Genomic DNA, 12849 nt, shown 5'->3' on the forward strand with positions numbered 1-12849 from the left:
TCTCCTGAATCGAGTCGGAGGAGAGCCAGAGCTTCCCTTCAACTTGTTTTTTCTCTTTCTCCCTGTTAATATTAGCTGATGGACTCCTCTGAGGCAAAGTATGTTTCTTACTGTGAACAGAGAAAGCGCTGTGGTTGACCAGTTACTCTTCTACCCTGTTGTCAGAGAAAATGAGTCAAAAGGGATTTACACGGTTCTACCAGATGGCCTTTTTTCCCCTGTATTCTGAGGGAAGTTCAAAATCAGTCTACGCATTTCTCTGCAGCTCTAAATTAGGCAAACTGACACACTGGCCTTGACTGTTGATAAGCAGATTTAACAAAAATGGATCTATGCAACAGTGAAAGGATTTAGAAAGCCTCATTCAAACGTGTGTGCCTTATTCAGCATAAAATAATGCTTTTCTACAAAACAGTGAAAACAATGAACAGTCTTCCTATACCACTTTTCTTTCTATGTATATGTGACTGATAACCCCAAACCCAAGAAAGGTTGTCAGACACATGCACATATGTGTGTATAATCTTTGCAAAAGACTGTCAGTGTATAGAATGTACATATCGTATGTGCATCATGCAACATGCACAGACCCAAATAACACATGGCTCTGTGTAGGCAAGAGCAGGAGCAGTGGTAAAAACACTGCAAGTCATTTGCTAGTTTGTTTTGGTGGCTCAGGGAACTAAATGTGAGGGCTCTGCAGTCTTTCCTCCTGAAATCCCTGTCTATAAATCCTGTCAAAATGGATATGGACCAAAATGTGCACAGCACTGTTGCTGTGTTGGTTTCAGTCCAAGCACAGCGTGCTCCTTTAGTGATCTGTCATTACCACCAGACCTCAAGAAAAGCAAAGTGTGAGAAAGAGACCTCTCATTGCCACCTATAGGCTGTGGGAGGAAGGGCCAGGTGACAGCTGCTAATGCTGCTTCTCCAGGAAGCAGCAGGAAGACATTATGGGGTTGTGGAGGTCTCAAGTTTGTATTCACATTTATCCTGCCTCGTTCATGCATGTATGTGTACGCGTACACTTATATGTGTTCCTGTGCTTGGGGAGGCCAGGGAACTGCCTCAGGTGTCATTTGTAAAGTGACATTCACCTTGCTTTTTTGAGACGGGGTCTCTTCACTGAACGTGAGCTCACCAGGCTGGTGAGGCTGTCTGGCCATCAAGCCCCGGGGAGCCTCCCATCTCTACCTCCTCAGAGCTGAGGTTTCAAGTGCACAGTGCACCTGGTTTCTTTGCTTTTAAACATGGGTTCTGGGGACGGAACTCAGATGACCATGCTTATACTTTACTGAATAAGATATAAGCAGCAAGCAGCGACAGGACAGGTGGAAAAGAAACTATATTTTATCTTTTGATCACATGCTCTGAGGACCAGATAAACAGATGTTGGGAGACTAGTACTTAATAGCTCAGGAAGAAGAGGCCTTCCCGGGGGAAGAGAAATTTGAACCTCCATAAGTGTTCTGAAGGGTCAATAGGAGCCCTCTGAGGTGAGACAAGTGATCACATTGTAGGCTAAGGAAAAGGGCATAGGCGAGTGGCAGTGACATCAGAGTATGTCAGGGCTGAGAGAAACAACAGGAAGATCTCTGTGACTGGAAATGCACCTGGACTGCCTGGCAGGGGATAGGGTGGAGTCAGAAGGTCACAGCCGGTGGCATTTTCTGGCACACAGACCTGGCCGTGTTTTGGTATTTGAGCTGGTGTTCTATCAAGATTGCTACTCTTCTGAACCCAAAGTAAAACTTAATCAGGAGACTGTCGCCAACCCACTGGGGCCTGTATGGGTTAATTAGAAACTAGACAAGCAAAATAAGGGGGAAACAAAGCAAGTGAGAGAGACAAAGGTGATAACTGAAACTATGTGGTCATGGTCCAAGCTCCACCACTTTGCTGCCAATCATTAATTTCTATTAATGGAAACCCAACATCACCTTGAAACTTCCATTTGGCCAGCATTTGTTTCTCTTAAATGGGATCAGATAATGAGAAGTTATATTGCTTTCTATTGCAATTGACATATTTGTGGTATCTTCCCTGCTGACACTTCTCTCCTTTTAGAAACATCTTTCCTCCATGGAAAAGGCAAGTCAGTGGCCATGTGTGATGTTTATAGTTCAGTCCCCTCATCACAGCATAGAGCAGGACGGTCAAGTTCTTTCTTACACTAACTTTTTTTTTCACTAGCAGAGGACATCTGTGCATCAGAGAGAAGACAGAACCAATAGTTCTTTGAGGTCCAGGGACTTACATTTCTAAAGACACATGATTCAATCCTTTCATGACAAGATCAGGATCTTTCCAATGGACAGCCATTTTTTCCCAAGCTAGCTCTAATTATTTTCTACTGATTACAAATCACAGAACCCACTAATATATTTCATCTTATTTTATATTTTATTATTCTGAATCAGTATAAATCTTCTCGATGATTTTTTCTTGCCAAATAATATAGGTCTTTCCCAAAGGGGAAGTCCTGTTTATTTTCAGAGTAACACCATGAAAGACTTCTAAACATCAGTTTGAAAACTTTGTTTTAAGTTCACCAAGGAAAGATTTACATAGTGTATTTTGGTATTGCACTTGTGCAGTCTTCAGAATAGTAACTCAGAGAACTGTTTCCGTCATTCAAACACCTTCCTATTAAAATGTATGTGTGCATGTGTATGTATTTCTGTTTTATCATCAAAATCATGGTATTAAATAAAGTCCAAGAGGTAGCTGATTGGTCTTTGGTCTCTAGGGCTTTAGGTAATCCAGAATGAGCCTTCAGGTACATGAGTATCATGTCACCTGTCTAGAAGATACTGTTTGAAATTGTACATCAAGTCCTGGAGCATATCCCACATGTGGTAGGGTATGGGTTTCAGCTCTCTCAGAAGTGTTTTGACAAGGCTACTGAGCAAGATAAGGTATCAGAAAGGTCTGGTGAGAGAACATGAGTAAGCTGAAGGACAGGGACCTTCTTCTTTTCTTTTTACTATTACCTAACAACAGAGACTTATGACCCCAGCAAAGGGCCTATGTAGAAAGCTGCTTGGATCTCATGTAGGAAGTGCCAGATCAGTCTAAGGATAATCAACAAACAGGGTCAGGGAATCAAATGCTCTCTGTAAGAACAGAGACAAGCCATTCCAATTTCTGTGCAGTTTGTTGCCCAAGCTCTAGGTCTTTCTTGTGATTGGCCTTCTCCTGATCTTCATAACCCATGATGAACTTGATAATGATGAGTGAGAAGCCAAAGACATTAAGTCCACAATGTCATGCAAGCATAACTTCTAGTACTGAGCTCTAGCAAGGGCATCTACCCCAGCTTCTGCAGCAGACAGTACTCTGCCATAGTCTGAAAGCTGGGGCCTGCCAACACCACATAGCTGCTTTCCTGTAGCTCTCACTGCTCCCTTGTTTGTTTCCAGGCACTGAAGCCTGATGCTTCTGATTCTGATCATAATCATTAGACATGACAGGAAAATGAACTCTAAACCTTTCATCATTGTGGCCCCAGAGTTTTGGCCACAGAAACCAGGTAGGTTGATATAATCATGGATCAGTATGGCCTCCCCAACTTCAAACTTACGGTTGAGCCCTCTAGCTGCAGTGGTGGCCACAAAAGTGTTCACACCTGGAAGTCGGAAAATCCTCACTGGGAATGTCACCTTCCACAGTGGGTAGCCTTCACACCTGTGAACTCTGCCTATATCATCACAGAACTTCTGCCAGGCAGGAACCCAAAATCAGATGACCAGTATGACCTGGCACTGAGCTTTGGGGAAATTGGGTATCTCGTTATAGACGAAGGTCTGAGGCTAAGTTAACTTTTCAGTCATCCCTCCTGACTCATAACCACAGGTCACTGTGACATGAGCTTGATGCTCAAGGCAAGACAGACTCCACTTTGCAGCTTTCTGATGATTTTCACACGTGCTCCGTTCTCCACGTCTCATCAATGTCCTTTCAGTGAATCTGCCCTTGTTTCTACTAAGCTAGGCTTAGCTGAACAGTGGCATGCATCCTGAATCTGGTTCACACAGTAAAAAGGCCCAATTTTTAAAAATCACTCATTAGCCTATCAGAAGGAAAATCTGAATATGAAAAGCTTTCTTAAGAATTATAGTCAGTTCAGATTTAGCTCCACTGTTATGAATAAGGTATATTTTATATCTACCTAACAGTTTAAAGATGATTGATTCTTCCTTAGGGCAAGGTAGTTCACAACTGTCCCACCTCAATCTGGAGGCTGAAGGAGAAGAACTGCAAGTTCTAGTCCAGCTGGGGTTGCACAGTGGGACCTGCATCAGAAGGAAAGGGAAAGGAAAGAAAGACAGGAAGGAAAGAGAGAAAGAAGGAAGGAATGAGCAAACAAAAGAATGAAGGAGAAAGAGAGGGAGGAAGGGAGGGAGGGAAACAGAAAGAACCAAATAGAACAGAAAGGAACAGAAAGGAAAGGAAAAGAAGAGACGAAAGGAGAGAGGGAAGGGGAGAAGGAAAGAGGAAGCAAGAAAGGAAAGAAGAAGGAAAAGTTCTGAGCAGCCATACCGACCATTTCTAATCTCCAAAAGTCAACCTTACATTAAAGGGAAGTTGCATTTAGAGACTAGTCCAATAGCTCTCAGCATTTCAAATGAAAAAATTTGCCTAACAGTATGGTTCGAAGAGCCTCCCCGACCCCACCTTCACCCTTCCCGAGTCACCATCTGGGTAGAGATGCAATATTTCTAATCTCCAAAAGTCAACCTTACATTAAAGGGAAGTTGCATTTAGAGACTAGTCCAATAGCTCTCAGCATTTCAAATGAAAAAATTTGCCTAACAGTATGGTTCGAAGAGCCTCCCGACCCCACCTTCACCCTTCCCGAGTCACCATCTGGGTAGAGATGCAATAAGGTGGTACCAAAAATTGCTTTGTCAAACAATAGGGTGTCACCATGTGACAACATCCATATATTAAGCTGTTATCTATGGAGATGTCAGACCAAAATAAAGGGCCCATCCATAGTACATATAGTAGAGCTCGAAAACTGGTGGTAGAGCTGGCTGTAGCTTACATTCCAACCAAACACATTTACCTATGCGAACCTCTGCTGCCCACTGGTCCTGGTACGGTGAAGAGCACACAGTGAGCACCTTGCTGGTGTCCAAATGCCTGAGATAAAAACTCTGAAGGCTTTTCCTAACAGGCAGTTGTAAAGCATCACAAGTTTAAAATGCAAGCACTGGCTCTATAGTCTCATGAAGGAATGAAACACTACCATGTTGACAGTGAATCCTACTATTTCAACCCTTTGAAAGGGTTTTGATTCTGAAGCTACTTTTGCCCATCAGACAGCGTCTGAGATATGCTGAGAGGACACAGTTAATGCTGGGATTTTAGAATTTCATCTGGCTGTCCAACTCACCCCAACAGCCCTAAGCGCTCTCCCTTTACATGGATTATAATGAAACAAATTATTCTGGTGTCACAGACCTTGAATACCTTCTAACCTTGATAAGCACTTACATCTAAACAAAAAGAGACTCAATTTGCATTTTCCTTTTCTGCTGGAAAATATAATGCTTCATTTTACAGTCAGCATTAAGGGTTATTGCCGTGTGTATGCACCACATTAGGCAGTTTGTGTCCGTTGTTCACGAGGAATACCATCAGAATGTTTCAGGTCTAAGGCATTCTCACAATGACTCTACTTTTGTCCTTCCCTTATGTTATTATCTAGAATGTTTGTCCCAACAGGCCCCATCAAGACCCGAAAACCATCCCCTGTGAAAACACGTCCGTCGTCCCCTTCACTCACAATTAGAATAAAAATGCTCAGGGCCTTGGGAATTGTTCATCCTCACACCTTCACACTCTCGTGCACACATACAGAGCTTACCTGGGTGGTAAGACAGGTAAAGCTTCTAGGCTTCTCCCTTTGGTCTTAATGGATTGCAACCTGCATAAACGAAAGAAATCCCTTGAACAAACCATAAGATTATAAACCATCTTGCCAAGCTGACAGATGCTTCGAGCCATGCCATGCTTGGCCTTTGAATGATCATTTTCTCCTCTGATCTATGGCCTCTTAATTTTCTGGGGCAGAGGAAATAAACCACAGACATTCCTTAAGCAAACATCCTTGCCTGGGAAGGAACAGGAAATATCCCCCTCTCGGAAACCACAAATACTGGAGTTAGAATAATTGTTCAATGCCTACTGGCAGGTAGGATAACACGATTATTATAGATGTAACCTTTGGGGAGGTAAAAACAGAAAGTCTTAAGCTAGAAAGATAGATGCACTTGGTGAAAAGGAATGATCACCGAAGGCTAAGAGGACAGAAGCTAAACAGCACCCCAGCACTGACGAATAGCTTGGTCAGAGATCAGAAATTAAAGTGTAAAATATTGATATGCTTACACTGTGTTTTCACAATTTATAAAATAAAAATAGAAAGGAACATCTCAATATATTTAGCAAGCATCTGCAGTGATTACAGCTCTCCTTTATTCTCTACTACCTCTGCACTTCTTGAGTGCCCTGGTTCCATTCTAAATCAATAAAGAACATGTCTAGAATACCTTTCTACTTGTGAAAAGACGGGATCTTGAATCTCCTCACTCCTAATTAATCACAATGTGTAAGGAAGATATAGAGTCTTAAGGGGCAGGTAAAGTAGCTTTCAATTTTGTCTAGGGCCTTGTGTGAAGTAGGCTATGATGATAGACGAGAGGCTGATGAATAAAACTAGGAAACGGCTGGCAGAATTGTTGATTGTTGGACAAGTGAGGAGTCCTCCAAAGAGTTTACAGTGTACTCTCACCCCACTCTGAAGTGATAGTTACTGATGTGTAGCCCGTGAAAGAGAAGAAAATATCTGATTGTAAAACAAGAAAGTGTGAACTTTTGTCCAGTGTCTGGAGTAAGTTCCGGAAAAGGAAAGGTGAATGAGGCGTCCGGTGGCCTGTAGAAGTTTACAGCGTGGGACAGTACAGCCAGAGAGCAATTAAAATGCATAATAGAGTAAGTGCCACACTTCCCTACAGCATCGAAAAATACTTCAAGATTAGCATCTCCTCATCCTCACAGCTTTTCTCTGAACCTGGTATTATTTATGGACTCAGCTCCTGTATTAGACACTTTTCTGTTGCTGTGATAAACACCATGACCAAAGCATCTTAGAGAAAGAAGAGTTTATTGTGCTTGTGGTTCCAGAGAGGTAAGTCCATTGTGGCTGGAAGCACAGCAGGAGGCAACCAGAACAGAAAACTGAGAGCTCACATTTTCAAGCACATGTAAGAAACAGAGAGAGAGAGAGAGAGAGAGAGAGAGAGAGAGAGCGAGCTAGAAGTGGGGCAAGGCTATAAAATCTCAGAGCCCATTCCCAGGGACGTGTTTCCTTCAGCAAGGTTGCACCTACTAAGCCTCCCTAAACATGCCATCACCTGACCAAGTATCCATATACTTGGAACCTATGGGGAACATTCTCATTCAAACTACCACAGCTCCATGTCAGGATATTTAAAGACAAAGGGAAATTACAAGTGTTTGAGGCAGGAGGTCCTCTATTCCTAACTTTTAATCATTTGGAAGAGTGTGATTTTAGACAGTGTGTCCATACGAATATAGAGGCCATGAGTATTTCTCATTTCTCCCCCAGGGCATGCCAGGCCTAGACAAGCTTGCTTAACTGAACTGTACTTTCACTTTACCTACAAGCTCCATGCTAGGTCTGTTGTGCCCATTTTGAAATTGGAAGAACAGGGAGTTCCACTGGGAGCAATACGAAGAATCTGAAGACCAAGCACCCTGTTTGTCATTTGGAATTCCCCCACCACTGCACATCCTCCCAGTACACAGCCAAATTCAAACATAGTCCAGGATATGGGGGAACAGTTACAATGAAAAAATGAGAGTGACTTTTTCCTTCAGAAATAAAAATCCTCTGTGATGACCCGTAGCTCTACCCAAAGGACTTTAAATTAAAATTAAAGGCAAATAAAAAATGTTTAGGGGTGAATATTTGTGTTAACCAAAGACTTTTCCTTTTAGGAAGGAGTTCCCCACAGAATTCTTCTAAATGGTAAACTCCCCTGGTGCTTTTAAACAGTTGTTCACAGATCATTAACTACTCACAAAAAGGCTGGTGTAGAAAACCTGCCAAAGTATGGGAATCGCCCATTGATTAACCAAATTTAGAAGTAGAATTCAGTTTGCTAGAAACAATTTTTCAGAATCAATTTTAGAATGAAAATTTGTATGTGTATCACCCTGGTATAAGATTTTTTCTGACAAAAAAAAGCTCAAATTATAAAATCACCTTTTTTTTTGGTCTTTTTGAGACAGGGTCTCCCTGTAGCTCCAGCTGGCCTGGAACTCACTATATAGACCAGGCTAGCCTTGAACTCACAGAGATGTCCCTGTCTCTATGTCCCGAATGCTGGGACTACAGGAGTGCACCACCAGGCCTGTCTCATAAAATTGCTTTCAATGTTGAAATATTATGGTGTTATTATATGCAAGTATTGAAATTTGTCAATCCATTTCCTAAGCATTGATATGCAGATGGTTTGCAGATTTTTAATGCCTTGGTGCACGGTGTTTTGCTGCACTTCTACTTGATTCCATAAAAAAGACTTGCAAAAGTAGAAATGATGGATAAAATGCATCCAATTCTTTGATACAAAGTGTTCAAATGCTTTTCAGACAAGCTGCTTCAACATCCCTTCCTGTCCTTTACCGCGAGGTTTCCTTAGTGATTCTTCACCAAAAGTGAGCAGGGATATTTTAAAAATTAGCCCTACAGTTTTAATTGAAAATATTACCTACTATTTTTTAAAATAATTTGGCCACAAAAACAATTGACGAAGTCTCTTTTGTGCTTTCACCTGGGCACCAGTTACTGTGGTCCTGCCCTGACTGTCCTATTAGTGGTTGTTGCCCTTTGCTGGAGTTCTTCACATGCTGAGGAGAACGGATTAAAGTCATCCCCTCAAAAGGACAAGATGGAAAAACTTCCTTTTCATTTTTAGTTACAGATTTTTCTCTCCTTCAGTGTTGGTATTTTAATTTTGCTTGTGGAATTTTAATATGTTTTTGCATTTTTCTCTCATCAATTTTGACTTACGAAATCTTTTCCCTAGATACTGCACGAAATGTCATTTGTGTTTCCTCTTATGGTTTTTGCACAGTTGTACTAAGTACCTCTAAAAGCCGGATGAGTGAGGCCACCCTCATGATCTCGCTCAGATATTATTATAATCATTATTTTTTGCAGAGTTCTGGGAACCCATGAAATGTTTGAAAGCTCTTTGTCCTTAGAAGTGATTAAAATGAAAGCTCAGTAATATTTATGATTATTCCAGACAGGCTCTCACACACTAAAACAACAACTACTACTATCTGGAATGTGTTGACTGAGCGAAGCAAAGCAAAATGTATCTTTAATGGCTTCGAACAGCACAGAAGTTAATATGCTTTGGCCAAATGTAAAATAACTACATTTTATGTGCTACTTTGAAACAAACTTTACTGTGAACTTTGCCCTTTTGTATTTGTTGCCTTTGTTTTTGTTTTTCTAAAAACCTCCTCGAAGTAACACGCAATAAGAGGATAATGTGTCCCCAAGATGAACTAAATCTTCTGAACTCTTTGCAGTTACAATCTTGGGAAAACATTTTCTCTCCTAGAGCCCCTGGCCCCAGTCCTACCTCGCTGCCTGGTTTAATATGGCTGAGGCCGTCTTCCTGTATCCCCAGCTCTGACATGAATCATTTTCAGTATTGAGTTTTGATCATTATATACAAGGTCACTTTTTAATTAGAACAATATAGTAAAACATATGCTCAGAAGATGAATGAGGTACAGAGCTAGCTGTGCTGGAGTGAACCCTTTTATTGGAAAGCCCTTAAAAATAATAAGCGTCATGTATAGTCCAGGGGCCTTTGCAACATATTTCAGTGCAGCAAAGTGCCTGCCATGGAGAATGAATACCCTGTTAGAGTGAACAACCATTTGGCAGCATAGGTTATTTTAATGGACACATCACTTTAAACGAAGCCTTCGCCATCTGTTCTGCCCTCTAATTACAGATGCAAAAAGAACATAATTCACAATTGCATCATAAAAAAGTAAGATATAAGTGATTTAAATGCATGTGTATCTTCTTTATTCAACCCAGCATGCAGCTGTTATGTTGTTTTCATGTCTCAAACACAAATGAGGATAGAAATCGCTCTTCTCTGATAGAGTGAAATCTCTGTTGTGGGGCATTCTGGGGTATGGGTAAATGTAAAAGTGTGAGCTCTCACAGTGCCTTAACAGGAATGAGAGGCAAAGGTGTACCCACGTCTGGTGGATGATACATTTTTACTGAAACATGATTTTCAGTTGGTTCTTTACCAGGCTTTGTCATTTCAATGGCTGGTCAGGTTACCTGCGTTTTTTAAATCACCAAACAGTGGAGATGGGTAAATCTCCTCTCAGTATAAGGTAAGTATACTAGGTCCGAAGAGGCCACTGTGACCTGAACCCACATCTGCTGCTTATATGCACCCTTTTACCCTAAGAGAGACTTTGGTTCAATTCTTTTCTACTTTCCTTCTGTCTCAAAAATACTTCAAGACAATCTTGCACTTTTACAACTTAACAGTTATTCATTTGGAGGAGAATGCCTTAATATGCAAGCTTCAAAGTGAATTCACCACTTCCAGGTAGATCTATGGGACCCCTACCATTACTTGCGACTCACATAATCACAGATTCTCTAAAACACATTTTTGCTTCTTAAAGGAAGTTTGTCGGCTGGGTGTGGTGGTGCCCACCTCTAATGGACAGAGGGAGAGGCAGAGGCAGGCAAATCTCTGTGAGTTCCAGGCCAGCTGGGGCTACAGGGAGACCTTGTCTCAAAAAAAAAAAAAGAAAAGAAAAGAAAAAAGACCACAAAAAAAGAAAGTTTGTCACATTCATTTTCTATATGCTCAATCTGCTTTTAAGCCATAAAGTTAGATGGTTAAATAAAATTTTAATAGAATAAAATATGTGTCTTAGGGCTCATTGCTTGGAGACAGTACTAGAAAATGAATTAATTGGTGAAAGGTGCAAAAAAATCATTTTTAAAACCATGAATGCTATTTAATTCCATCCTATAACCCTGTCTGTAACAACAACAACAAAAAAACAATACCCAGCAAAAGTTGTTCCTTTTGCTAAGTTTTGTGGAGACAGATGTGTGGTTCACATAGATGTTGTTAATAAATAGGTGCTTTGAAGATGCTGCTTAAGTAGCTTAAAATGCATCCTTTCCCACTAATCTAATCGGCAGCTCAAATATGGCTAGCAACTATTCTATTTTCACAGATTAATCATGAATAAACAGTAACTGTTGGAGACTCAATGTCAAAATTATAGTTATTGTATACAAATTGCATACATTTATTTGCATACCCATGCACATGTGATATAATAGAAAAAGTATATATACATTTACAGAAGTATGTGTCTGCACATGACAGACAAGACATTCATCAGAGCATCAGTCATTCAAATCTTTACAAGTGCAGCTGCTTCCCATTGGTCAGTGCCCATGTGGACCTCCTTAAATATTTCTCATGTTACCTTAGGCACCATTTACAGATGAAAAAAATAAGGGTAACCAAGGTTGTTCTGAGCATATTGCAAGGAAATTATCTTTTTATGGTCTTTTTAATATGTAACATTTCAGAGTGAATGCTTATAATTTTTAAGTCTTTAAAAAAATTCTACAATAAAACCCAAATCAAATTTGAGCATAGCTATTCTAATCCACTTTTAAACCTGCTGTTGAATATGTGTGTTTGTAAGCCTCTGTTCTAGTTGGTGTAGAGATTTGAATGATTTCTCTTGATAACACATTGAATGAAATCAGAAACATCCAAATGAGGCTGGAGAGATTAGCTCAGCAGTTAAGAGCACTGACTGCTCTTGCAGATACCTGGATTCTATGCTCACACCCCCATGGTAGCTAACAACCATTCTAACTCCAGTTCCAGAGGATTAGACACCCTCTTCTGACCTCCATGCGCATTGCACGACATGGGTGTACTTACATACGTGCAGGCAGTACACTCATACACATAAAATGAAATAATTAAAATATTTTTAAAAGGAAATAACAAAGTAATTCATGTTTATCAGTTAAATAATAAAATGCCTTGAGAGTGACTATTATTTGTTAAAACAATCACCATTCGGGGACACAATCAGAAATTCTGATGAAAATCACCTGATGCTCCTTTGTGTCTCAATAAGTCTACTGACGAGCAAAGTCCTAAGGGATGGTTCAATATTCCATGGACTCTCAAACTTCACTTACTTCCAATAAGGAAAGGAGGGACAAAAAAGATGTAATATGTAGCTAATTACTTTAGAGTATTTTGGAATTATGTTTTTTTCTCTTTTTGTGCGTTAGAGTAAAATTATAGTAATGGTAGGTTAAGAAAACGTATGTTCATGTCCCTATGTTGATCTTTATTTTACAATTTTGAAAACTTAGAGGTCTGTTTAATAACATTGAAACTGTAACTTAAAAGTGGAAGAGATGGGACCTTTGGAAAGTGAAATGGAAGGTCTGCTGAACATTTTTTACCTTTTATTTTTTCTCTTCTGATATTGAAGGTCCAGCCCAGTGCCTCATGTATGGTAGGCAAGATCTCCAGTACTGGCCTGTACACCCAACAATTTTACCTTCATTTTAAATATGCAGTTTGCATCTGTGTGACTATATCACTTACATGTTGGTTAAATGTAATACAGGGTAATTCTGTAGTGTGTAGACATTAAGGTTGATGCAATGTAAAAATGAATAAAACCATTTTACTCAACCCAGAAATA

General features: G+C 40.3%; 1 pseudogene; it reads right to left on the reverse strand.

Annotated features, from left to right (window-relative positions):
* Positions 1-3105: 3105 nt before the first annotated feature.
* Positions 3106-3950, reverse strand: LOC103749480 (annotated as a pseudogene).
* Positions 3951-12849: the final 8899 nt, after the last annotated feature.

This window comes from Nannospalax galili, unplaced genomic scaffold (genome assembly GCF_000622305.1).
Source record: "Nannospalax galili isolate Female #2095 unplaced genomic scaffold, S.galili_v1.0 scaffold63, whole genome shotgun sequence".
NCBI classification, from domain to species: Eukaryota; Metazoa; Chordata; class Mammalia; order Rodentia; family Spalacidae; genus Nannospalax; species Nannospalax galili.